Below are 24,278 nucleotides of genomic sequence, written 5' to 3' on the forward strand. Positions count from 1 at the left end.
AGACAGCTGATTTGTATAAACAAGAAATCAGAACGAGTTTTAATACACTACTTATGTGACATAACTATGAGAACAGTAGTGCTAGTCTCTGTTCTAATAATAGTTCCTAATAATTGTATACATTTGTTAAAATGTGCAGGGTCTATTGTTTCATGCGGCAGAGTCTCTTTGATATAACAGAAAGAATACTGACCTGGGTTGGGGAAGCCTTGGCTGTGAAGATTGCCTTGGCTATTCATTCATTTATTCATTCATTCAGGAAGTATTTATTGTGTGGTTACTATGTATCAGGTCCTATGAAAGGAACTCTAGCAGCAACAGTGATAAAAGGACAAGGTTACTGAATCCAAATACTTTGTAATCTAGAGAGGCCACAGACCTGTAAATGAGGACTCATACTTCACTTGAATATTGGATGCTATATACAGTGGAGGACAGTTGCAGAAGAGAGAAGTTAAAATCCTGGGGTAGCTGGTGAGGTTGGAAAGCATTAGAAGGTGTTTAGAGAAGGATTAGTGGTTAGGCTGTAAAATGGAAGGATGTGAAAGTGGGGAGAATGTTTCTCCTCAGAGGACACAGGACCTAATAAAGATGTGGATGTGTGAAAAACATTTCCTGACCTCTGGGTAATGCAATATAACCTAAATGTAAGGTGTTGGTGAAAAAGCTGGTAAGAAATGGGGCCTGACACATAGGCCTAAATGTTCATAAATCTGGTGATGGTGAAATTAAAGAATCTTTAACAAGGTTGTACATTATCATTTTTATTCGTTAGAAAAATTACTCTGTATCAGTGCAGTGAATAGGTTAAGCTGTAGTAAGTCTAAAAGCAAAATGGAAATAATTCCACATACTTATTTAGCACACAGGAATTTATAAATACTAGTTATTGATGTAAAAAGTACTCTGAAAATGCTACTGCACTCTGAATCTCTAAAAATTATGTGATCTACTCATTGAGTATATGTGTGCTTCATTTAAATAACCCCCCATTATAGAATTTAACTGTAGAAATGTTTCTTTCAAGTAGGTATCACTTAGATGACAGTGGGAAGTAGATGTCACATCTCTGTGGTCCTGTTTCCAAATCGCCCTTCATCTTGCCCTGTCCTTTTCACTGTTAGTGTCTTTAACATCTCATCCTCCCAAGTGAGCATCCTCCCATGCCCATCACAACTCCCACCATACTGGGAAGCTTAGGTCCTTGATCCTTTTATTGAAATGTCCCATAAAAACATCTAAAAGCACGCTGAAAAGACAGCCCTTGTTGGGGAATCCTTCTCAGGAGATACATTTACTCTCTGTCCTACAGTGGAGGCTCCTGCCTTTATAGGAGGGGTAGTAAGAATTTTAGGGCCAAGAAGGAGAAGCTTAGGTCTATCCCCTTTGTACATTTATTTAATAAGTATTAAGTGTGTAAGTGGTTACCATAGTGACAGGATAAATCAAACATATTTTCTATTAGTGTGTTACCTATGTAGCCAGGAGAGACTATGATCAAGAATTTTCAAACCCAAGATAAGAGATTAAAATCACCAACGCGAATACAGATAAAAGTTTGGGAAGCAAAAAAATAAGTATCTTAGTTTATTATTTTACATGTTGGAATTAAACAGCCTGCTTAATGGGAAATTGTAAATTTTTTTCCCATTTTAAAGCCTCTTTTATGTTAATTTGAATTTAATTTTCATGCCACTTTAGATACAATATATTTGTCTTTCAGAGTTTTTGTTTTAGGTAGATTTTAACAGTTTAACTGGGAAATTAAAATGTATATTTAGAAGTTACATTATCAGGATGAACTAATTAATTGTCCAGAAGAGAAGAGTGAGATTTTATAATCTTGTTTGATTTGATTGTCAGTGGAAGAATCAGACATCATTCATCTGGAGAAATGCTATTGGTTGCTGAGGGCTCAATCCCAAACTGGATGATTTGATTTAGAGACATTTGGCCCATTGGCTTCACCACCAATTCGTCCATCTCTGAGTGAAGGTGGGAATCCTTCTATTTTCTACAAATGTTCTTTGCTAAACACGTGAGCCTTGTTCCACCTTTGGAGCCTTGTGTAAGTCGGTTTACCTTTCTGCACTTGAATATTCTCATATATAAAATCAGTTTGACCAAGACAATCATTATGAAAGTGTGCTTCAGTGCGGTGCCTCAGCATCTGGTGCAGGGTCAGGGTGGTGGACACTGAATAGGCAAAGCTCTAGCTTCCACACATGACCCCACCTCTTCCTCAACTGAGGAGTGTCTATTGTATTTCTTTTATATAGAAGAAGGTTCCACTGCTGTATCCTTCCCCCACCCTTAAAAAATTAAGAAACCACTAGACCATCTTTAAGGTCCCCACTTAGCTCTAAACTTTTCACTACTATATATATATATATATATATATATATATATATATATATATATATATATATTTATTTATTTATTTTAAATGAGGTTTACAAGGAGCAGTTGTGGGTGATAATCCCAAAAACTGTATTTGAAATCTGAAAGCTTGGGTTTTTCTTCTGATTCAGACCTTTTTAAAAAAATTTCTTACTTTTAGCAAGTCATTTAACTACTTCTTAGCTCCAATTTTCTGCTCTTTGAGGGCACAGAATTAGATTCTTGAAATAGACAGTCTGTATTCTTCAGGTTTCTAGTGTGTTTTAGAAATATTTATTTGTTAGGGGAGCTAGAACAGACAGGGTTTCCACTTCAGTGCAGTTATGTTTTTACCTTTTTATAATTAGAGATTGAGAAATCATTTCATTTGAAAATAAAATGATTCCTTTTATTTTTTATGAAAAGTTTAAAAACCACAGGATTAGATTATAAATTGTCCTTTATTTCTGAAATTTAATATATTTAGTTGTACAGATTAAGTGGTACAATGAAGACTGCAGTACAGAATTTCTGTCTCTTATAATATAGTGTGTTAGTTTTCTTTGCTTCATGAAGGAGCCGTATGAAGCTCATTAATAACAACACAGTATATCTTTGATAGAGTTCAACTTTTCTTCTTCCTTTTTCCTTTTTCTTCTTAGTCTTTCCAAATTAGGATAATTGTGGTCTCTGACTTTTTTCCAGTTAAATTTTTAAAATACATTTTTATTTTTTACATTCTACAATCACTTTTGACTTTTGGAATTAATATAAGATAGAGATAGGTATGCAGACAAAACCAAACACTAAATGATAGTATTTTCTTCTAGGAAGTTAAATTTTGGTTATAATTATGCCAGGGGAAAAAAAATAAACTTCCTAAGACAGTGGAAACTACTGATAACTTTTAAAAACTAAATCAGTTTATGCGAGTCATGCCTCCTTTCATAAGCATGTCATTATTAACAGGAAGTTTGTTGGCTGTGATTTATTCTGTCTGTGTTCCTATTTTACAGGTTTATTTAATGCTTTTGGTGGAAATCATGACAGCCACATAGATTTTAAGGAGATATCCTGTGGGCTATCAGCTTGTTGCAGAGGACCTCTGGCTGAAAGACAGAAATGTAAGTGTGTTAAACATCACAAAATTTGGAAGCTATACAGAGAAAAACATAGCATCCATTCATGTAAAAAATCATCTGATTAAGGCTTGAATTTTCATCCCTTTGGCAAATAGCAATCTCTTGCTGAGGTTTTACTGAGGTCAGTGTAAAGGTTCAATCATCTATTCTTTTTTACTGTGGAGTAATTTAAGATCTTTGTTATTAATAATGGTTGATTTTCCAGATAAATGTACAATTCATGATAAATGAACTACATCAATCATGATGTGTTTAAAAATGTTAAGCATATAGAAAATATTTTCTGGTAGTCTATATAGAAAATTTGTCTTGCTTAACTTGAATTCCAACTTATTTTCTATCACTGTGTATATTGATATTTTATTAGCAAAATTAAATTTATGATAAAACAATTTTATTAAATACTAAATTTATCTTTTAAACCTATCTAAAATATTATGGCATAATTTATAAGCATATTACATACCTAAATCTTAACCATATTTGTTTAGGAAAATGCAGCAGTTTACATTTAATTGGAACATAATTCTTACATATTCACTAGGGTAATTATCTCTGCATCTTTCTAAAATACAGCTTTACAAATACTGCATATTTTGGGTATGATACTTAATAGTTCAATATTCTTTAGTAATGTACTGTGATGCACTTAGTTAATTTAATAGCATAAATATTACATGGGTGTGTGAAGTAGATAATTATTTAATCTTAAAAATTTAGATTTCTTTTATCTTCCCTGATAGTATAACATTACTCTAACCTGGCTTTGTGATAGATTATTTGTTCACATTAAAGTTCTGGTATTAAAGAGGCTGAAGTCTTTGTTTCTCAATTGAGGTTAATTGTTGTCTTAAATTTTTTTTAAATTTATTTTTTTGCCAGTGGACTAGTGGAAGTTAACCAACTAGACTAACTAGCAATTTTGCTGATATTGATGTTAATTAGCAAAGTGCTGATATTTTGGATTTTTAGCTTGTTGTATATAAACTTCATTGAAGATTTGAAATTGTTCTTAGGCAAAAATATTGGGTGCACATTAATTACATTGGAGAGGCAAAATCGTTATACAGTCATCTCTCATTATCTGCTGAGGATTGGTTCTGAGACCCCCTCAGATACCAAATCCATGGATGCTCATGTCCTTATGTAAAATGGCATAGTATTTGCATATAATCTATGCACATCCTCTTGTATACTTTAAATCATCTCTAGGTTACTTGTAATACCTAATACAATGTAATTATTTGTAAGTACAATGTAAATGATATGTGAATAGTTGTCAGTGCATAGCAAATTCAAGTTTTGCTTTTGAGAACTTTCTGGGAAAATTTATATATATATATATATATTTTGATCTATTGTTTATACCTGTGAATGCAGAACCAATGGATACGGGGAGCTGATTGTAGCAGCTTTTTGTTGATTCTTAATGTAGATGGAATATTTTCAGCATTGTAAGAATCAACTCTGAAGTGATCAGTTATAAATATTAGAAATTAATTTAAAAGCTTGAATTACCTTCTCAAAATCTGTGAGATATTCTATAGTAACTTGGCCCTTCTTTTTCAGTTTGCAAGAAATTTAACTTTAGGTTTAGGTGAAGGATAGAGTTCTCACAGCTGGCTAATGATATAAGGAGAGAGACTTGTGAAGTGTACAGGAATTCCTACAAGTTCAAAAGAATGTAATGACACAATCTCCCCCAAATAAGAACTTAATCCAGAATGTAGTTGTTTGAGGAACTAAGTAATTTCACTACGGCAGCTTGTAATAAAATGTATTATACTTCAGAATATAAAAGTAATTTTCCTCCATAAGAGTTTCTTTTCTTTAGTTTGCTTCAAGGTATTTGATGTTGATGGTGATGGAGTTCTTTCTAGGGTTGAACTGAGAGACACGTGGTTGCACAGAGGTCTGGAAGGACAACTGCACCGATGATACCCTGGTAAAGTCTGATTGTATACATCTTCTTGCATGTAAACTTCCAACAGGAACATAGAGTGAAGAATTTTTTAAAAGAGGTTGAGAAAAAGATTACTTACTACTTCTAGGTTCTATACTATGCTACTCAAAATATTCATAGCCAAAGATGCAAAATTGGGAAGAGAATTTGCCTTAGAAAATTTAATAAACTGAATGTATTATGTAAAAAAAAAAAATGAAACCACTGGAAAATTGTCATAAATTTTTAAGGTAAACGAGCAATCTATTTCTGGAATTAAAAAAAAAAAAAACTTGACCGAAAAAATATTTTATACTTCAGCTACTGGCTAATAAAAATGATACCTTCTCTTTCCTAACTACTGATTTGGGTTTCTGGTTTTAAAGGAATTACTTGTGGATCTATCCAACATTGTAGAAGACACATAGAATGCACATGACACCACAAAGGTGAGTCTAGCAGAGACTAATTTATTCTTTTCTAAAAATACATTATATTCTGAATTGGTATACATACCTTACATATACATACTTGAATCTCTTCTGCATCATCCCTGCTAAATGCTTATTTGGACCTGTGGTTACAATAACTCTAAGTTGTCCCTAAGGAAAGCCCATTCGACCTTTAAACAACTCCATTAAGTGTTATTTACATAAAAACATTATATTTTATAAGCTAGGCATTTTGTAAAAATTAAGTAGAGACAACCCTTGCCATCTGTAGTTTATAATCTTTACTTCTCCCAGTTTAATACATTATGGTAAGACAAAACTTATATTGAGCAAAAGAAGCCACAGAATAAAAGAACACATTGTACAATTTAATTTATATGAAGTTCTAGAACAGAGACAGAACTAATGTTAATAAGTGTTACAATAGTGATTTTGGAGATGGGTGACTTAACTGAGAAGGACCATAGGATATCTGGGGTGATGGAAATTATTTTTTATCTCAATCTGGGTGGTGTATATAGTTTTTAAAATTTTTTTTCAATAATATTGGTGAGGGTCTGTCCTAAGTTCTTTAATAGCAGCCAGAATAAGTGTATAATAGCAGAAACAAGCATGTAATTTACAAAGAATAAAGCCTTGAATTTTTTTAGTTTCACAACATTTATTAAAGATATTATAATAGGTTTGCCTTAATGTCTATGTATCCCTGTGAAACTGAAGATAATCCATATATGTGAGACACATATGAGTTAATTTGACCCTTTCTATTCAAATGTTGACATGTACCAAGTTGCAGATGGTAGGACGTAGACCATAGTGGCCTTACACAGGCTTAGAAAAATAAGTAACATTTTTTTCAATCACAAATCCAGAAGAAATCATCATAGTCTTATTAACTGACACTCAATAGAAATAAATAATAGAAATGAATTTTTCAGGGCTTGATCTTTGTTTGGCAATTGAGATAACCGTCTTCATTTACTTTTCTGCCCAAAACTAAGGTAGCCATTTCTATTTGGTATATATGAAAACAGAAACACAGGAAAGTTTCTACTAGGAAATACCTTATGTAGAGATACAATTTCCATCGCCTTTCTTCTGGGTGTTTGATAAGTATGAAGGTTATCATTGCTGTCTATTTTTATATAAGACCGAGTTTCTTCTTATGGCTGTACTTTTGAACATTAAAAAAAAGATCATTTAGCTACTCCATCTCCATGTAACCATAATAATGAAATGGTAAAAATTTAGAATAGAATTTGGACCTTTCAACCAAACCTATTACCCATATTCACTGGTGACTAGATGGTGACAATATTACCCATTATTTTGTACCATTACGTTGGTGTTAATATACTTCAATGGAAGTTGCATCATGAAAGCCAATAATTACCATCACAGTGCTTTAAAATCTTTCCTTATAATAAATGGTAATATATATTGAATGAATACATGAATATCATTAATAATAAATATTATTATATATCATTAAATAATAAATCATTAGATAATAAAAATATAATTAAGTAATAAAAGCTAAGAACATTATTATTCATCTAGGATTGTTAAGGTGATTGTTCAAAACATGAAGTAAGAAGCATTTGGTTATATTTTTGCCTTCCAAGAAATATTGTCTGCTGTATATAAATGTAATTTTTGGTACACTTTGACACCAAAAAAAAAAATACTGCTTTACTCAACTTGTGAATGTAATGTTAAATTTTATTTTGAGGAAATGTTAATATAGATACTCATTTATTATATATATTTAGTTTTTTTAAATCTCTTAAGAAGTCTAATAATATTGCCAGATGTTTTAAAGATCTTAGAAAATTGTTAGGGTCAAAGGGCATAATCCAAAGAGTTTGGAAAAATGCTTTCAAAGTTAGTAAATAGTCCTTTTTCTCTACCCAGAACCTTTTGTGGGTTCTGTTAGTAAACTTCACCTTGAGCCAGAAGATACTGAGAGTTATTTCCCAGGTCTTACTTGAGGAAGATTTTTGGTGATAAATTGCCCACGTTATGACTGACTACTTCAGAGTTTGGTTACTTTTGAACTTACTCTTGCTGGCCTACTTTCAGATGAATACATAGCATCTACATTAAATCTTTAGTTTTCTTTCAGACAAATGACCATTGCAAGTTTAATAAAACAAATTTAATTCAAATAATATAAGAAAATGAAGATTTAAGATATTCTTAAATATTGTTTCTCTTTCAGAATGGCCATCTTAACTCTAGAAGAATATCAGATCTGGACTGTGAAAAATGTTCTTGCCAATGAGTTTTTGAATCTACTTTTCCAGGTATGTTTAAGGTAAATAACAGAGACCGAGGGCAGTGGTACCAGTAGTTCTACATCTTTTCCATTATGTAGTAGTTAGACAACTAGACTACAAAACCATATATTGTCAAAAGAACTGCATTAACCTGTACACCACCTGCAGATGGTAAGTTAGAGCGTGCCTGCTTCTCAGAGTCACAATGTGCATGATAGGAAAGTAGAGTATAGCTGATAATGTCTATCTTAATTACTCTTGATAGAGCAGATTGTAGACACATAAAAAAGAATTTAAAATGAAAAAGCCATTATAATTTGCTATTTTTCTTTACTTTTTTTAAGACCCTCCCTAACAAGTAAGGCAGTGTGGACAGAGATATAGATCATAAGTTGGCAGCTGTAAATTTTTCACAAAGCATACCATCTTTCCAGTTAGGAGGTTATTTTAGATGCAGAGCTGTTTCTTAATTTTCTTTCTTTCTTTCTTTCTTTCTTTTTTGTAATTTAATTCTTTAGAAGGTCCAATAAAGATTGAAGGAGAAAGGAGGAAAGAAAAGCTGTCAGGGGTGAACATGAAATCATAAAACTTGCCAGATTTTAAGTATTTTCCCAGTTAAAGTAGTTCTCTTTGCTCCAATTTAAAGAAACAACTTATAGTTTCCCATTTTTCATAATTCTTCAAAAATATATGTTGATTTAATAGTATTTTACAGGGGGGAGGGCTGTGAGTAGGGACAGACTGGAAGTTCAAGATTTGTAAATACTGACAGGTATATATAGAATAGATAAACAAGCTTATACTGCATAGCACAGGGAAATATATTCAAGAATTTGTAGTAGCTCATGGTGAAAAAATATGAAAACAAATATACGTATATTCATAAAGGACTGAAAAATTGTGCTGTACACCAGAAATTGACACAACATTGTAAATGGACTATAACTCAGTTAAAAAATAAAAGATAAAACTGTTAGAACACTATAAAAAAAGTAGTATTTTACATTTTTCTTATTTTATTCTCCTTTTCTTATAAAAGCACCCCTATGAAGATCAATAAGGCTTGATATCTTCATATCTATCATGATCCTCCATTGTGAATACAGAGTAACCTGCCTGTGGCACAGCTATGTTAGAATAAATGAAAATTGAACTCTTCCTGACAGCTAATAACTAATGTATATTTAAAGCATATGAAATCTGATAAGCCTGTGATGCCCATTTAAATCAATCAGTTGCTCCACTGTCAGTTATCTGCCAGGATCTAAGTTGATGTCTTTATAGAATATAAATACATGTAAAAATAATATAAACCTACTATAAACAGGAATGACTTGCTTAGTAATATGAAAATTGAGCAGCTATTTTTATCTCATTTAAAACGATGCCCTCAATTACTTTGTTATCATTAATTATATAGATATTTTGACCACTTAAGTTTGTGTCTGAGTCATCTGGCAGCTCTTACATAGCAAAGCATTTTGAACTTTTATATTGCCTTTCCTATTTTCTCATGCTTATCAGGGACTTGCATAGGCACTATTTTTTCTATGACTCTATAAACAGATTTATGCCTGAAATTTTCTTTTGTGTCTCAGGGTTTCTAGCATTATATTACTGACAGATTTCTTGTTGGTTACCAATCTCATTTGTTTCTTTGTATATATACTCTTTTCAGTCCTTTCAAATATATATATATATATATATATATGTAGTCAGTTTACAATGTTGTGTCAATTTCTGGTGTGCAGCACAATGCTTCAGTCATACATGAACATACATATATTCATTTTCATACTCTTTTTCACCATAAGTTACTACAAAACAGTATTGGATATAGTTCCCTGTGCTATACAGTATGAATTTGTTTATGACTTGGGAGTTTGAGATTTGGAGGTACTAAATATTAACATTACATTTTATGATGCTCACTTTATCCCATATTCAGACATGCTTTTAAAACTTTATGTTCACTTAATATATAAGTAAGCAGACTTACTCTAAATTGTTTTATTTTCTGTCTGTTTCTAAAATAGAATTAGCTAATAAATTCAGTGATAAAAACTTGAATTATTCTTTTATTTTATTTGCCAAGATCCCACTCCTGGCTGACCATTTTGGGTATTTAAGTATAAAGTAAGTAAATGTCAGTAGAATTAGGAAACCATTCCTGTGGTAATATTATTTTCAGTCCTTTCAAATAAACTCAGTGCCCAATATTTTGCAGAGGAAGTATTCTAAACATGATCAGGATCTTCTGTCTTGTACGTTTGTCAGAAAGCGTGAAATGTTAAACAGTTTGATAAACAGAATAGTTCACCACACTGACCCCTACCTATATCCATGTTCTATTCCTGAAATCTGTGAATATGTTATTTTACATGGCAAAGGGGATTTTGCAGATGTATCAGGTTAAGAACTCTGAGACAGGGAGATTAGCCTGGATTATCTACATGGGCCTAGTCTAACAACAGGAGTCCTTAAAAATTGAAAATCTTTCCCAGATGTGGTCAGAAAGATATGACATTGGAAGAAGGATTAGAAAGCTGTAAAGCTGTTAGCTTTGAAGATAGAGGAAGGGCCATGGGTAAAGAAATGTGGGTGAACACTAGAAGCCGGAAAAGACAAGGAAATATATTCTTCCTTTGACTTACAGAAGGGCATACAGCCCTACTGACATCTTGATTTTTAGCCAAGTGATACCTGTTCCTCACTTGACCTACAGAACCATAAAATAATAAGTTTGTGTTGCTTTAAGCTGCAAAATTTGTGATAATTTGTTACAGCAGTGATAAAAATAAATATAGGGGAGGTAATCCAAATTTATGGATTGGAGGGCTCAACATTTTAAAGATGTCAGTTCCCCTTCAACTGATTCAAAGATTTATATGTGCACATCAAAATCCCCAAAACTTAATTGTTGTTACTGTTTATTTGTTGAAATTGACAAGCTGATTCTAAATACATAGAGAAGCTTGAAGAGCCAACAATAGCCAAGCTGATATTAAAGAACAATGTTAAAGAACTTATTATAAAACAATATTAACTCTATGTGATAACTACCTAAAGTTAGACATATAGACCAATGGAACAGTATTGAATTAAACCCTGTACCATACATGAACAGTAATTTTAGATAGATTATAAATCTAATAAATTTGAAACAAAAAGCAAAGCATCTGGGGGAGAGTAAAGCTCAGGTGGAATGTGTGCTTAGCATGCATAAGGTCTTGGGTTCAACTCCCAGTACCTCCATTAAAATAAATAACCTAATCCCCCACCAAAATAAAGCATCTAGGAAATAGTGTAGGAGATATTTTAATGACTTTGAAGTGGCAAAGAGTTCTTAAACAGGAGACAGCACTAAACATAAAAGAAGAGTTTTAAGTTAGACTTCAGTAAAATTAAGAATTATTTTTATCAAGAGATACCATTAAGAAAGTGAAAAGCCACATGGTGGGAAAATATATTTGCTATACCTATATCCAACAAAAGACTTGTATCTAGGGCATATAGAGAACAAAAACCAGTGGAGAAAAAGGCAAAACCTCAATATTAAAATGTGCAAAAAAATTGAACAAGTGCTTCACACACAAAAAGAAAAATCCAAATAAGCTATGAAAAGTGGCTGACCTCTTTAGTAATAATAAAAATACGTACTAAAACCACACTTGGAACACCATTAGACATCCACTAGAATAGTTAGTTGTTAAGTGATATGAAGCATTGGTGAGGGTAACATGCAATGGGGACTCTTACACATGGCCAGTGGGAATATAAATTCTTTCAAATACTTTGAAAGTAGGCTTTTTGAATGAAAGTTATATATGTATATGTGTGTGTGTATATATGTACAAACACACACACATACATACATACACACACACACACTCCCTGTGTACCCTTCAGAAGCTTCTACATCAGAGCACAAAAGGACATCCAGAAAATTCTCATAATCACTATTTGTTATAGCCCCAAATAGAAAATGACCCAAACACCTGTCAACAATAAATACATAACCATAAGTGGTGGCACATGCATACAAATTGTATACTTTAAAGCAATAAAAATAAATATACCAGTTTACAGAAAACACTAGTGGATGAATCTTACATAATGTTGAGTGGAATGTAAGGGACTAAAACTTTCAAAAGCAAAAAAAAAATCCATGGTGGCTGAATTTAGGATGGTGAATCCATCAAAGGGGTGCCATAGTATCTGGGAAGAAACCCAAAGTGGAACAGCAATGTTCTGTTTCTTGACTGGATGAAGGTTACATAGATGTGTTTACTTTGTGAAAAATCACTGAGCTGTATACTTAAGATATGTTCACATGTAAGCATGTATATTATATTTGCATTTTAAAAAAAAAATGTATGCTTGCAAAAAAAGATATCCAAAGCCTAAGTATTTATCAGTAGGAGAATGGATAAAACAAATGATAGTATATTCAAACAATGGAATACAATTCAACAATAAAAAAGAATCAACTACTGATACAAGGATGAACCTCAAAAGCCTAATTTATACATTTCATTGTCAGGTAAATTTTAACTCAGAAGGTAAACAAAACTATAAACAGGCATGTGCCCTGGGGGGAGGGGTGCTGAAGCCTTTGTCTCCTCAGACCTGTGCCATTACTGGCACATCTCGCAAGAAGAGAGGCAGGGCTCAGCCACAGCTACCATCTCCTCCTGTGCATAGTGCCCGGGTGGGGGCAGGGCTGAGACCTGAATCTGCACATGGGGGCTCCACAACCTTTTAGGCAGGACTGAGACTTGTTTATAGCCTGAGGCAGAGAGGATTTTTCTACCCTGACACCTCAGAGAACTTGTGCTGCCAAGGGAAACAAGGAGCTCAGATTTGGCACAGATCGTAGGCGGGGCTGTTCCGTGGTCTTCCCTGAGCCCACCTACAGACCGCCTACCCGAGGCAGAGCAGGCTGCTGCACAGAGCAGCAGAGCGACCAGCACCAGGAGAGGGCAGGTGGGCAGCCACCCACCTTCCTGGCAGGAACACAGCACCTGACCACGGTGCTGGGGCGGGGTGTGATCTGCCCACCTGCTTTCCCCCAAGCACAGCATCTGACTGTGGCATCAGGAGGGGGAGTGACCTGCCCACCCACTGGATAAGAGCTCAGTTCCTGACCTAGTGTTAGGAGGGGACACAATCTGCTGGCCAACAGCCACTGAGAGCAGCACAGATGAGGGTGCCAACAGAAGGCCTATGAAACAGCAAGCTGAGTTCGTGAAGCAGGGCAAAGACACAAAGACCTCTCGGTAAAATCATTAAGGGCACACCATCTCCAGGATAAGTAGGTAACTGCTACTCCTTAAGCCACGGTGCCAGAGAGATATGAGCAATGTGAAGAAGAGAAACCACTCCCAATGAAAAATTCAAGAGAAATCCCCTGAAAGCATGAACAAAGAAATAGACATTGATGGTCTATTAGATCAAGATTTTAAAAAAGAGTGATCAAAGTACTGAAGGAACTAAAAGAAATAGTGTTTAGGTATATAAAATGTATCAAAAATGAAATAGAAACTATAAAGAAGAACTAGGTAGAATTAGTAAACTCATTGGCTGAGATGAGAGCTGACCTAAAGGCTGTGCAAAGCAGACAAGAAAATACAGAAGAATAAATAAGTGACCTAGAAGACAGGACAACAGAAAGCACCCAATCAGAACAGCTGAGAGAAAAACAAATGAAAAACAAAACAATATATGGGACCTATGGGGTAATATAAACTGTGCCAATGTATGCATAATAGGAGTTCCAGAAGGGGAAAAAGAACAAAGCGGGTTGAAAAGGTATGGGAAGGACTCATGACTGAAAACTTCCCAAACCTAAAGAAGGAATCATATCCAAGCACAGGAGGCTCAGAGGGTCCCAAGCAGGAAGAACCGAAACAGACCCACACCAAGGCATATCCTAATCAAGATAGCCAGATTCAAGGATAAAGAAATGATCCTAAAGGTAGCAAGAGAAAAACAAAGAGTGAGTTACAAGGGAAACCCCATAAGGTTTTCAGCTGATTTTTCTACACTATTTACAACAGCTAAGACATGGAAACAGCCTAAAATGTCCATCAACAGATGACTGGATAAAGATGTGGGATATTTATATGATGGGATACTATTCAGCCACAAAAACTAACTACATAACGCCATTTGCAGAGATATGGATGCTCCTGAAGAATGTTATTCTAGGTGAAGCAGAACAGAAAGAGATCACTCCACACATGGAGCAGAACAGAAAGAGATCACACCACACATGTGAGATCACTCATGTGTGGAATCTTAAATATATGCAAGATCTTGTGGTAACTCACAGCAAAAAAAAAAAAGTGACAATGAATATATGTACGTTCATGTATAACTGAAAAATTGTGCTCTACACTGGAATTTGTCATAACATTGTAAAATGACTATTACTCAATAAAAAATGTTTAAAAATAAGTAAAATAAAATATAACCTTTAAAATACTGTATAATGAGAGGTGTGATGTTCTAGTATCTGTTTTAAGAAGTACGTTAGACACACATAAGAATAGCCAATGGTCAGACAGATCACATGTTATCAGCTACCACCCCATGCAAATTAATGGCATTTAGCAGATATTCATATATGTGTGTAAATATATAAAATAGGTATTAGTCTATATGTAAATCAAATCAAATATTATAATCTAACGTAAAATCATATCAGCAAAAGCACTTTGCTGATATAAGTGTCTTGGTGTAAACAGATTACAATTTTTTATTGAGTTGTCATAATGGGATAATATTGTGAACCAAGTGGAAATTGTAAAAAAAAAAAGTTATCCAAAAAAAAAAAAATCCTGACTACATGAAAAGATGCACAGTTACTATAAGGCCTCTCCCATTATTTACTATCAGTGTCAGAAAGTCTTGGAATAAGTTAGGAGAATTAAAAACTCTAACAAGACACAAGAATGCACTCTCTGTTAAAGAAAATAAACGAAAAGAAAAAAACAAATGAATAGACAATTAAGGTCCTACAGATAAAAATACTAATTTTTATGGGAAATAGCCTTAAAATCAAAAATAAGGAGATTATATTCTAATTTCACCTTTTGAATAAAGATATACAAAATTTAGCTGAATACCTTCGTATTTTGCACTTATGAAGAAAAAAATGTATTTGCAATGAAAAAGCAGCCATTACCCTGCCTTTTGAGTATTCTAAAGTTTTAGGTTTGAATATATTTCATCTTAAATGATCTTAAGCACTATGCAGTGGTTGGTGTTTTAAAAATACCACTGTGTGTGGAACTTCTAAAAGTGCTTCAAAAAATTTATATTTTTGTAATAATTTAGTAATGGCCTGGATATTATTTTTAACAAGACAACTCATCATGGAATACTGCAAGATTTTTTCAATGAGTTTATATTCACAAATGTTTAAGATTGTCACTGTATTATGAGAAAATGTCAACCGTGGCAGTATTTTGACTTGAAAATGAGATAAGCTGAGAAGCATATTTTAAGTATAAACTAAATGATAGCACTCCTTTAAAGACAAGAAAGTAAAAGCATGATACACTCTGACTTTGACACACTTAAAATATAAAAATTAACATAATGTAATTTTACACACTTCTCTTTAACTCTCAGTACTTTCTCAGCCCCTTTCCCATTACACCCGCGTCCCCGCTCCTGACCCTTGGTGTACACACCTCCGTTCACACGGAGGAAGGGGGGACCCGGGCGGTGAGGACCAGGGGCGCGGACACCCCAGCGGCCCCGATGGACACGGACACTCACCCGCTCCCGGCGGGCGAGGAGAATAGTCGAAGCGGGCCCGCCAGCGCACCCGTCTCCTCCTGCCCTGCTGGCCGGGGCCCCAGCTCGGTCAGGTCCACACACACCCCGGCGGGAAGCGGGCTTAGGCCGTGGGAAACCAGCGTAACTTCAGACAGAGAGCGGGGAGCATCCTCCCGCAGACACGCAGGCAGCGCTGTCCCGGAGCCTCCTTGGCGCCGCCCTCTCAGCCCTGAGGAAAGCAAGCTCCGCCCCCAGGGAAGACGCTGGCTGCTGACGCGGACTGCGCATGCGCACTGCCACCTAAGACACGCTGGCTTCGTGCACCCCCTGCAGGTCCTCGAGGACGGTGCAGGATACTCGGAACTCATTGTAGAACACATGACCCCTCCCAGCCATGATGCTAAATCACTGGAAATCTCAGTGCCCTGGCCTCTTTTTTAATGGCACTAGTGATGCTCTCATCCAGCTATGCCTGCTCTCTTGCCTGGCACATGCCTCAGTCCTTGGAATCCTTCCTGAATCAGATTCTGTTCTGGAGGAAGGACAGGTGCAGAAGAATCTCAAAATTCCAGACTTAGAAGATGACCAGGAACCCAAACTCAACTCTGTCAACTCCCTGGGGTCCCCTGAGGAGTGTGGTTTTCTCAGAACCATCTGCCCTGTGTCAGGAGCAGACCAAGCCTCAGGTAGCTTAGAGAGGCTATCATGCAGCACATGCTTTGAATGGTTCTCAGTTCTGACCTGCATGATCTTGAGACCCTTTTGTAACTCCTAACACTCTGTTTTCTCATACCTATAGTGATGGTTATTGACGACTGAGTTAATCCTCTTACAATGCTGATGTGCTATTGTTCCTTGGATAACAGAATATTTTGAAGGGATCAACAGTTTATCACTTCCCCCTAATGAAGTATGTTTTTAAATCTAGAAATGTTTCAGGGGGCACTCAGGTCCTCCTCTTGCACCAGTTCCTGAGGTGTTGGCAGTTTCTGCTCTGAGCTCCAGATCCTGATCCTGCCGGTGGTCTATGGTGATGCCATTGTGTACATGCTCTTCCTTTTGCACCGGTGTGGAAAGGAGACAGCCCTTCCCCTACATGAGGCTGCAACATGCTGACACTCAAAGCAGGCACAATGAAGAACCAGCTAGAGTCCCCGGTACCAGCTGTCCCAGGTAGAAACGTCACCTTCACCACAGTGTTCCTGTGCTCCTATCAGGCCTTCACTACTCCCAGCAGGCCATGCCTGAGCAGTGTGACAGGTGACTGTTTGTCCCAGCATGGCATGGTGGTGATGATCCCACCTTATCTGTTTGTTTTTGGAATGTCCCCACACCTCTCTGAGCTTCACTTTGCTCTTCTCACAGGCAGAGTTGTACAGGCATGAACCTCACAGGGTTATGGTAGGTAGTCACGGTAGCTGCTCACCCAGTGGCATTCTCTGCCGAGAGGGCTGCTGGGAGTGCTGTGTGTCTTCACACTTGTCCTTCACTCTTCCCAATGAAAACACTCTTGGCCTTATTCTTCCCTGGCCTGCGGCCTTTCTGTGCTTGCAAAAGAACATGGAAACAATCTGCAAAGAAGTTTTGAGGTTCTGTCCATCTTGTCCAGGAAATGCTGACTCTGCTAGATATGCTGTTGGGTGGGCTCTCATGGGAGGGGCTTGGGCAGGACTTCCCTTTGCAATAAGCTGCCCCACCCAGGCCTTTCCATGATCCAGACCCCTGGGACCAGGGTGCAAATCCCCAGCTCCCCACTTGTCAACCATGTGACCTGGGCAACTTTCTCAAACCCAAGCTTTGTCCACCCAAGGTCAGCAGAGATGGGGGATAACAGGATGTCCCGCACAGAGTGTCTGTGCAGATTAAGTGAGGTAGAACAGACAGAACAGTGGTGGGGCCTGGCCCATTGGTTGGCAGAAGGGAGCTCACCATGTGCAGCAAGTTCCGCGGGTCACCCAGCAATCTGCCCAGAGGCTTAGCCACTCCATCGCTATCATGCATCTGAAGTCCACTTAACCACATGGGAGAGAAACAAACACATATTCTGAGTGTAGCTACCACAGGGAAAATTGCATCTGAGCGGGGAGTAATACCAGAGGGTGATCAGGATGGCAGAAGATGCCCCCTGGGTTTGAGCAGACTGGAGCTGCCCTCCAGAGCCTGGGGTTAGTGAGGATGGGCTTGTAGAAATGCCCCTCTCCTTTACCCATCAATGCTGGGTCCTGCGGGTACTGAGTCCCACAATCGGTGTGCTGCTAGTGCCCTCAGCACAGAGAAAAACCCAGGGGTTCCCACAAGGCTTCGGCCACGTCCTCTGCTTCCTGAACTCCCACTCTGGTGACCCCACCTGGGATGCAGAGATGAGGTGAGGCAGGGACCTGTGCTGTCAACATCACTGCTCTACCCTGGGAATCTGGCACACAGTAGGTGCTTGGTAACTCATTGTTGAATGAACAGCAATACTGGGCCAAGTTTCTGTGGGTGTCTGTGCCCCCAGATCAGGGACCCCTCAGGGCCCACCTCACAAGTGACATGAAAATAATGATCCCACCAGGAGCAATAACAGTTCCTCAGAATAAATGGGCTTTTCCAAGCACTCTCCACCTGTTGCAAAGGCCTCCAAGCAGGGAAGTGGGCTGTCAGGGGCAGCACTGCACTCTCCACTGTAACAAGGAGAAAGCCAAGGGCCACAGAGAGGAGTGCCTTTCCAGTGTCACTGCTCACTTTCCCACCTTTTGGGAGACCAGGAGGCTTTTCTACTACATTCTGGCTCTGAAGCCCGAATACTGTGTGGACATGCCTCCCTCCCTGGAGCAAGGAACCACTAAGTGACCTGTCACTTGTCACCAAGCAGACAGGCTCATTCCAGCTCATTGTGCCACCAGCAGGTTGTGCTAGAAGCAGGATCCTCTGGGAGACATCACACTCTCCCAAGCTGGAAACAGGTGAACAGCTCACAGGTTTCCTGGAGAGGATGGTCACATGGCCTTGATCTGGCCGATCAGCATTTTCCATCCTCCCTGGCCACTGTGATTGGCTCAGGGCTGGGCACCAGCCCAATCAGGCTCCACGGAGGTCAGGCCTAGTTGCTGGAATCCTGGGAGCAGAGAAGTTCTATTTCAGTTGGGAGTTGAGGGGTGGTGATGTCAGCCTGTGGCAGTTGGTGACCATCTTGCTTACATAAAGGCAGAGCCATGTGAAGATGACACCAGTGGCAGAGCCCAGAGGTGGGGAAGGATGACTTCTGTTGATGTCACTGAGCACCAGGTACAGACCTGCCTGAAGCTATCTCCCTGTGGACGTCTCAGTTAGTCATTCTCTCCTGCCCTGTTTGCTTCATTAAGCCACTTTGGTTTTCTGTCACTGGTTTTAAGAAAAAGTTTGACTATTCCTTCAAGCTGGCTAAATGGAGACCCTGGAACTGCAACAGTGAGGTGACAGGCAACAATGTGGCAAATAGACTCCAGAGGCGTCTGTTCAAACAGGGGATTGTAAATGACAAGGGAGAGTACACATGGCCTCAGTGAACAGATTTGCTACTGGTAGCTCCCAGTTCCTGGATATTAGAGTGCATGCACTCAGCCAAGTCTCAGCTCTGCTGTCACACCTGCTAACCCACACCTCTCCTCTCCCACCTGCCGGGCCTAGGGGGGCTGGACACCCCCGGGCACCTGAAACAGCCCAGGGCTTTGTGTAGTAATTTACACAGGCTGCCCCCAGTTCTGAGGGTGAGGGTGACTGGGTTCCAGTTTACAGAGAAAACAGACTAGACGGTCTCACTGGTGAGATGTGGGGGTGGGACCCCAATCTACCTTCTGACCTATGACTTCAGAGTGGACAGCCTCCCCACCCTCAGCCAGGATGCTTGCTAAGCCTAGGGGCTCAGGAGTCCTGCTTCCTCCAGCACCCCTCCTGGAGGTGAGAGTGGGGGGCTCTTCTCTATACAACATTCACCCCTGCAGGGGCACACGTGTGACCTCACAGTCTGTCATCCCTTCCTTATGACCTGGACCTCCTTGATGTGTGAGCACTGCAGATCATGGGTGCACACGTGGGCAGGTGCACCATGACTGAGAGGACAACACTCCAATTTAAGCCCCTCCTTGCTCAGATGATTACATCCTGGAATTGAGGGGTTCCCAGGGGTCAGGTGGCCAATTCTGGCCTTAGGGGCAAATTCTTATCACCCAGGGGGCTAATTTTTAAATTAAATTACACATTTACAATTCAATAGTCAAGCCCCTTTCTAGGCAGCCTTGTAGCCACTCAGCTTTTACCCCTCGCTGTGACCATGTTCTTAACTTCAAATTGAGTGTCATTATGGACATGAACATGTCCCTTTCATGTGTCACCTTCACAGTAAGCGGCCACCCCAAACTCCCCTCCCTTCCCCTTGTCGATATCTCCACTCAGGGAGTAGGGCCCTTTTGATGCAGTTGTGCAAATGTGTGAGCTAAGGGTTTAGAATGTCCAGGCTAGGAGGGGTCTGCCCCACATGGCAGGGCAGGTGGGCTGGCAGGGGGTGATGGTTCACTTGCAAAACCTCAGCTGGTTTCAGGCAGTGACAACAGACTGGCAGCCAAGGGCTCAGCTGGTGCAGAATAAGTGGATTAACTGTGTTCACCCAGACGCCTTGGGGGTGGCAGCCCTGGAGTACGACTACAAGTGAGGAAGGTGGAGGGTCCCCAGTGCCTGGACCTCCACCTTCTAAAAATCAGGACTGAGATGTGGCTCTGAAGTCAGAACACTGGAGTTCAAAGCTTCCCCCACCACTTAGTCAATAATTCAAAGCAAATGAGCCTCAGTTTTCTCATGTGTAAAATGAGAACTTTGAAGCCTCTCCCTCTGAGGGTGTGGAGGGAAGTAAATGCGGTGACAGCAGAGCACAGGAGCTGTCTGGGCTGAGCCTGCATACAGGCAGGCCGTTGTTGCTGCCATGACCACTGTCTTCCAGGGCAGGGTCTGCACTGTCTCCCTATGAAGGTCCAGACAGTAAACATTCTAGGCTTTGAGGGACCTACAGTCCCTGTTACAACTACCACCCTCTGCTGTTGGAGGGCAAAGGCAGCTCCTGCAGTAGGTAGTCCAGGCTCGCACCCCCGCTTCCTGACATAAGTATTCCTGAGGTACAATTTTCACATAACTTTGTTGGCTTTAGGTGTGCAGCATAATGACTTGTTACATGTGCATATTGTGAAATGATCAGTGCATTAAGTTTACTTGACGTCTGTCATCACCCATAGTCACACACTATTTTCCTTGTGATGAGAAATTTTAAGAGGTACTCTCTTAACTAACAAATGCACAACGCAGTGCTGTTAACTACAGTCACCTTGCAGTACATTATGTCCCCAGGACTTGTTTATCTTCTAACTGGAAGTTTGTACATTTTGATTATCTTCCCGAATTTCAATCACCCCCTGACTCACCTCTGGCAACCACCAACCTGATCTCTGTTTCTATGTGTTTCGGTTTATTTTGTAGATTCCACATATAAATGAGATCATAGGTATTTGTCTTTCTGTCTTATTTATTTCACTTAGCATAATACCCTGAAGGTCCACCCAAGTTGTCACAAATGGCAGTATTTCACTTTTTTAATGTCTGAATAAGATTCCATTTTATATACATATATATGCATCACGTTTTCTGTACCCATTCATCTGCTGATGGACACTTAGGTTGTTTACATATCTTGGTTATTGTAAATAATGATACAGTGAACATGAGGGTGCAGTTGTCTCATTGACATAGTGATTTCATTTCCTTTGGATATATTTCCTGCAGTGGACTTGCTGGATCATATGGAAGTTCTAATTTTAAATTTTGGGGGAGCCTTCTTACTCTTTTCCCGAGTGATAGCACCAATTTACATTCCCACCAACATTGCACAAGTTTCCCTTTACTTCACACCACCACCATCACTTGTTATCTCTTGTATTTTGATGACACCCACCCTGACAGGTGAGAGGGGGTATCTCATTGTGGTTTTGATTTGCATTTCCCTGATGGTGAGTGATGTTGAGCACCTTTTCATGTACCTGATAGACATCTGTGTGCCTTCTTTGGAAAAATGTCTATTCAGTTCCTCTGCCCACTTTTTAAATCAGATTGCTTGTTTTTTGCTGTTGAATTGTAAGAGTTTTTTATATGTTTTGGGTGTTAACCCCTTATCAGATATATAGTCTGAAAGTACTTTCTCCCCTTCTGTCTGTTATCCTACCCTCTGCTTTCTGGATGACAGGGGTCCAGGCACTTGGGAATCTCTGCTTCTCACGTGTTTCCAATGGTGGGTGGGTGAGGGCTGTGTTCTGATAAAAGTGTGCACAACCGTGGGTCACTACCCCTTAGTTTAGAAGGTGGGCTCTGAAGAGTGCAGTGTGGGCAGGGATGTTTCCCTGAAGTCATCATTTGGATGGTCATGTGCTCTGGAACTCACATCATCTAGCCCGGGTGTGATGGGGCAATTTGCAAAGGGAGGACCTTGTAGCTAAGACACTGACCAGGTGATCTTGTGTCTTGTTGGAAGGACCTGGAAACAAAGTTGTGTGGAACAGGGACTCCTCCAGGTCACAAGGCTCAGTTCAGACTTCTGGGATGCAGAGACCTGCTCAGAGCCACTGTCACTGAGGAGGGAAGGGCTTCAGGCAGGAGGGAGGAGTTGCTGGATTTCACTTGCCCTGTTTGTCAAGTTTCAGCTCTGGTGATGTGTGGAACATGGGCTTAGCTTTGGGAATGTAAGAGGAGAGGTTCCTGGGGAAGGGCTGGCTTTTTCCTCTGATTGAGGTCCTACTGTGTGCCAATCACAGCAGTCCTCTGAGTCAGGGCTGGAAAGCCAGGCACAGAGAGGTCAGGGAGTTTCCAAGTCACACAACATTAGGGGCATCATTAGGGTCTGATGCAGACCTGACGCCCAGCCCACATTCTCTCTCCTTTCTCAGGACCATCATGATCCCACATGTCAGAATCACCCAGAGAGGCCCAGGTATGGGCACTGGGACCTTTCCTGCCTAACATGCCAGGAGCCTTAAGAGGGACGACAAGACACTTCCTGAGTCCATGATGCCCAGAGGCTGCTCTTAGCAAGAGGCTCAGCACACACTCCTGGATGAATCCTAGCTCTGTCCTGAGTCACTCTGTCCTCCCTGCCTCAGTTCTTCTGCCCACATGGGGCTGCAAACAGCAGCCACTTCACAAGGGTCTATGGAACCTCCAGGATCCTGGAAGCAGCGCCCTCACACAGGGAGCACGGTCTCCTTAACTTTTCCTCACCTCTTTGCTGGATGTAGAGTCCCAGAGGGGCACTGGCTTGTCCCAATTCTCACCCCAGATCAGGGTCCAGCAGGGGGTGGTGTCCAGGCTGGACTCTGTCCTCTGCCCCTTTTGGGGACCCTCATTCATTGCCCCTTTGCTGCCTGGACACTGTCTTCCAGGGGCCACTCTGTGCCTCCCACACCTACCTAGCATCCACCCACCCTGGGTTACTCCAGCGCCCTCTGGCCCTTGGCCACACACCTACTCCGTGTTGAGTGGAAATGAGGTGACCGACATGCTGGGCCTCCTGGACAGTCTGGAGGAGCCCGATATCCCCAACCTGCCCACCACACCAGGTGCCCAAGATGGGGAGAGGGTGTGCCTCCATTCATACTCTGATTTGCTCAGATTCTCAGCACCTACTTTGCTGGGTGGATATGGGGGCAGAGGTATGATGTAAAAGCAGGAGACATGGACAGCAGACCATGAGAAGGGGGCTAGCCCAGGCTGGTCTCATAACCCCCTTAGATTTGACTTTATCATCTTTAAAGTGGGACAGACTCTTGTGAGGTGAGCAGGATCCTGACCCATAGCCAGGCACTGTCCTACACACCTTAGAGAAGCTTACTGACTCCTCATGAAAATCTGTGGGGCAGGGACAGGCATTATCACCCATTTCTGCAGAAGTAACTGAGGCGCAGAGAGAACAGCTGAGGTGACCACCCCAGATTACAGAGCCCAGGTCATCTGGTTCCAGTGTCCAGGCTCATGGTAAGTGCCCATTCTGGGTTTTCCTCCTCCCTTCATCCTCCACTGGGACCCATGGCCGCAGCCTCATCTCAGTGTGATTGTTCATGGGGAGCAGGGTGGTTGCACTGAGGGCCCGTTTCTCTGAGGACTGCTTTCCCAGAAGGCTCAAGGGGTTGACTGTATTCACTACTGGACACCCAGGCCTGGGCCCAGGCCAGCCACACTGCAAAGCCTGAATCAGTGATTGTTGAGTGAATACCTGAACCTCTGCGTGTATCTGCATGTTGCCCCC

The sequence above is a fragment of the Vicugna pacos genome, unplaced genomic scaffold, assembly GCF_048564905.1.
Source record: "Vicugna pacos unplaced genomic scaffold, VicPac4 scaffold_18, whole genome shotgun sequence".
NCBI lineage: Eukaryota > Metazoa > Chordata > Mammalia > Artiodactyla > Camelidae > Vicugna > Vicugna pacos.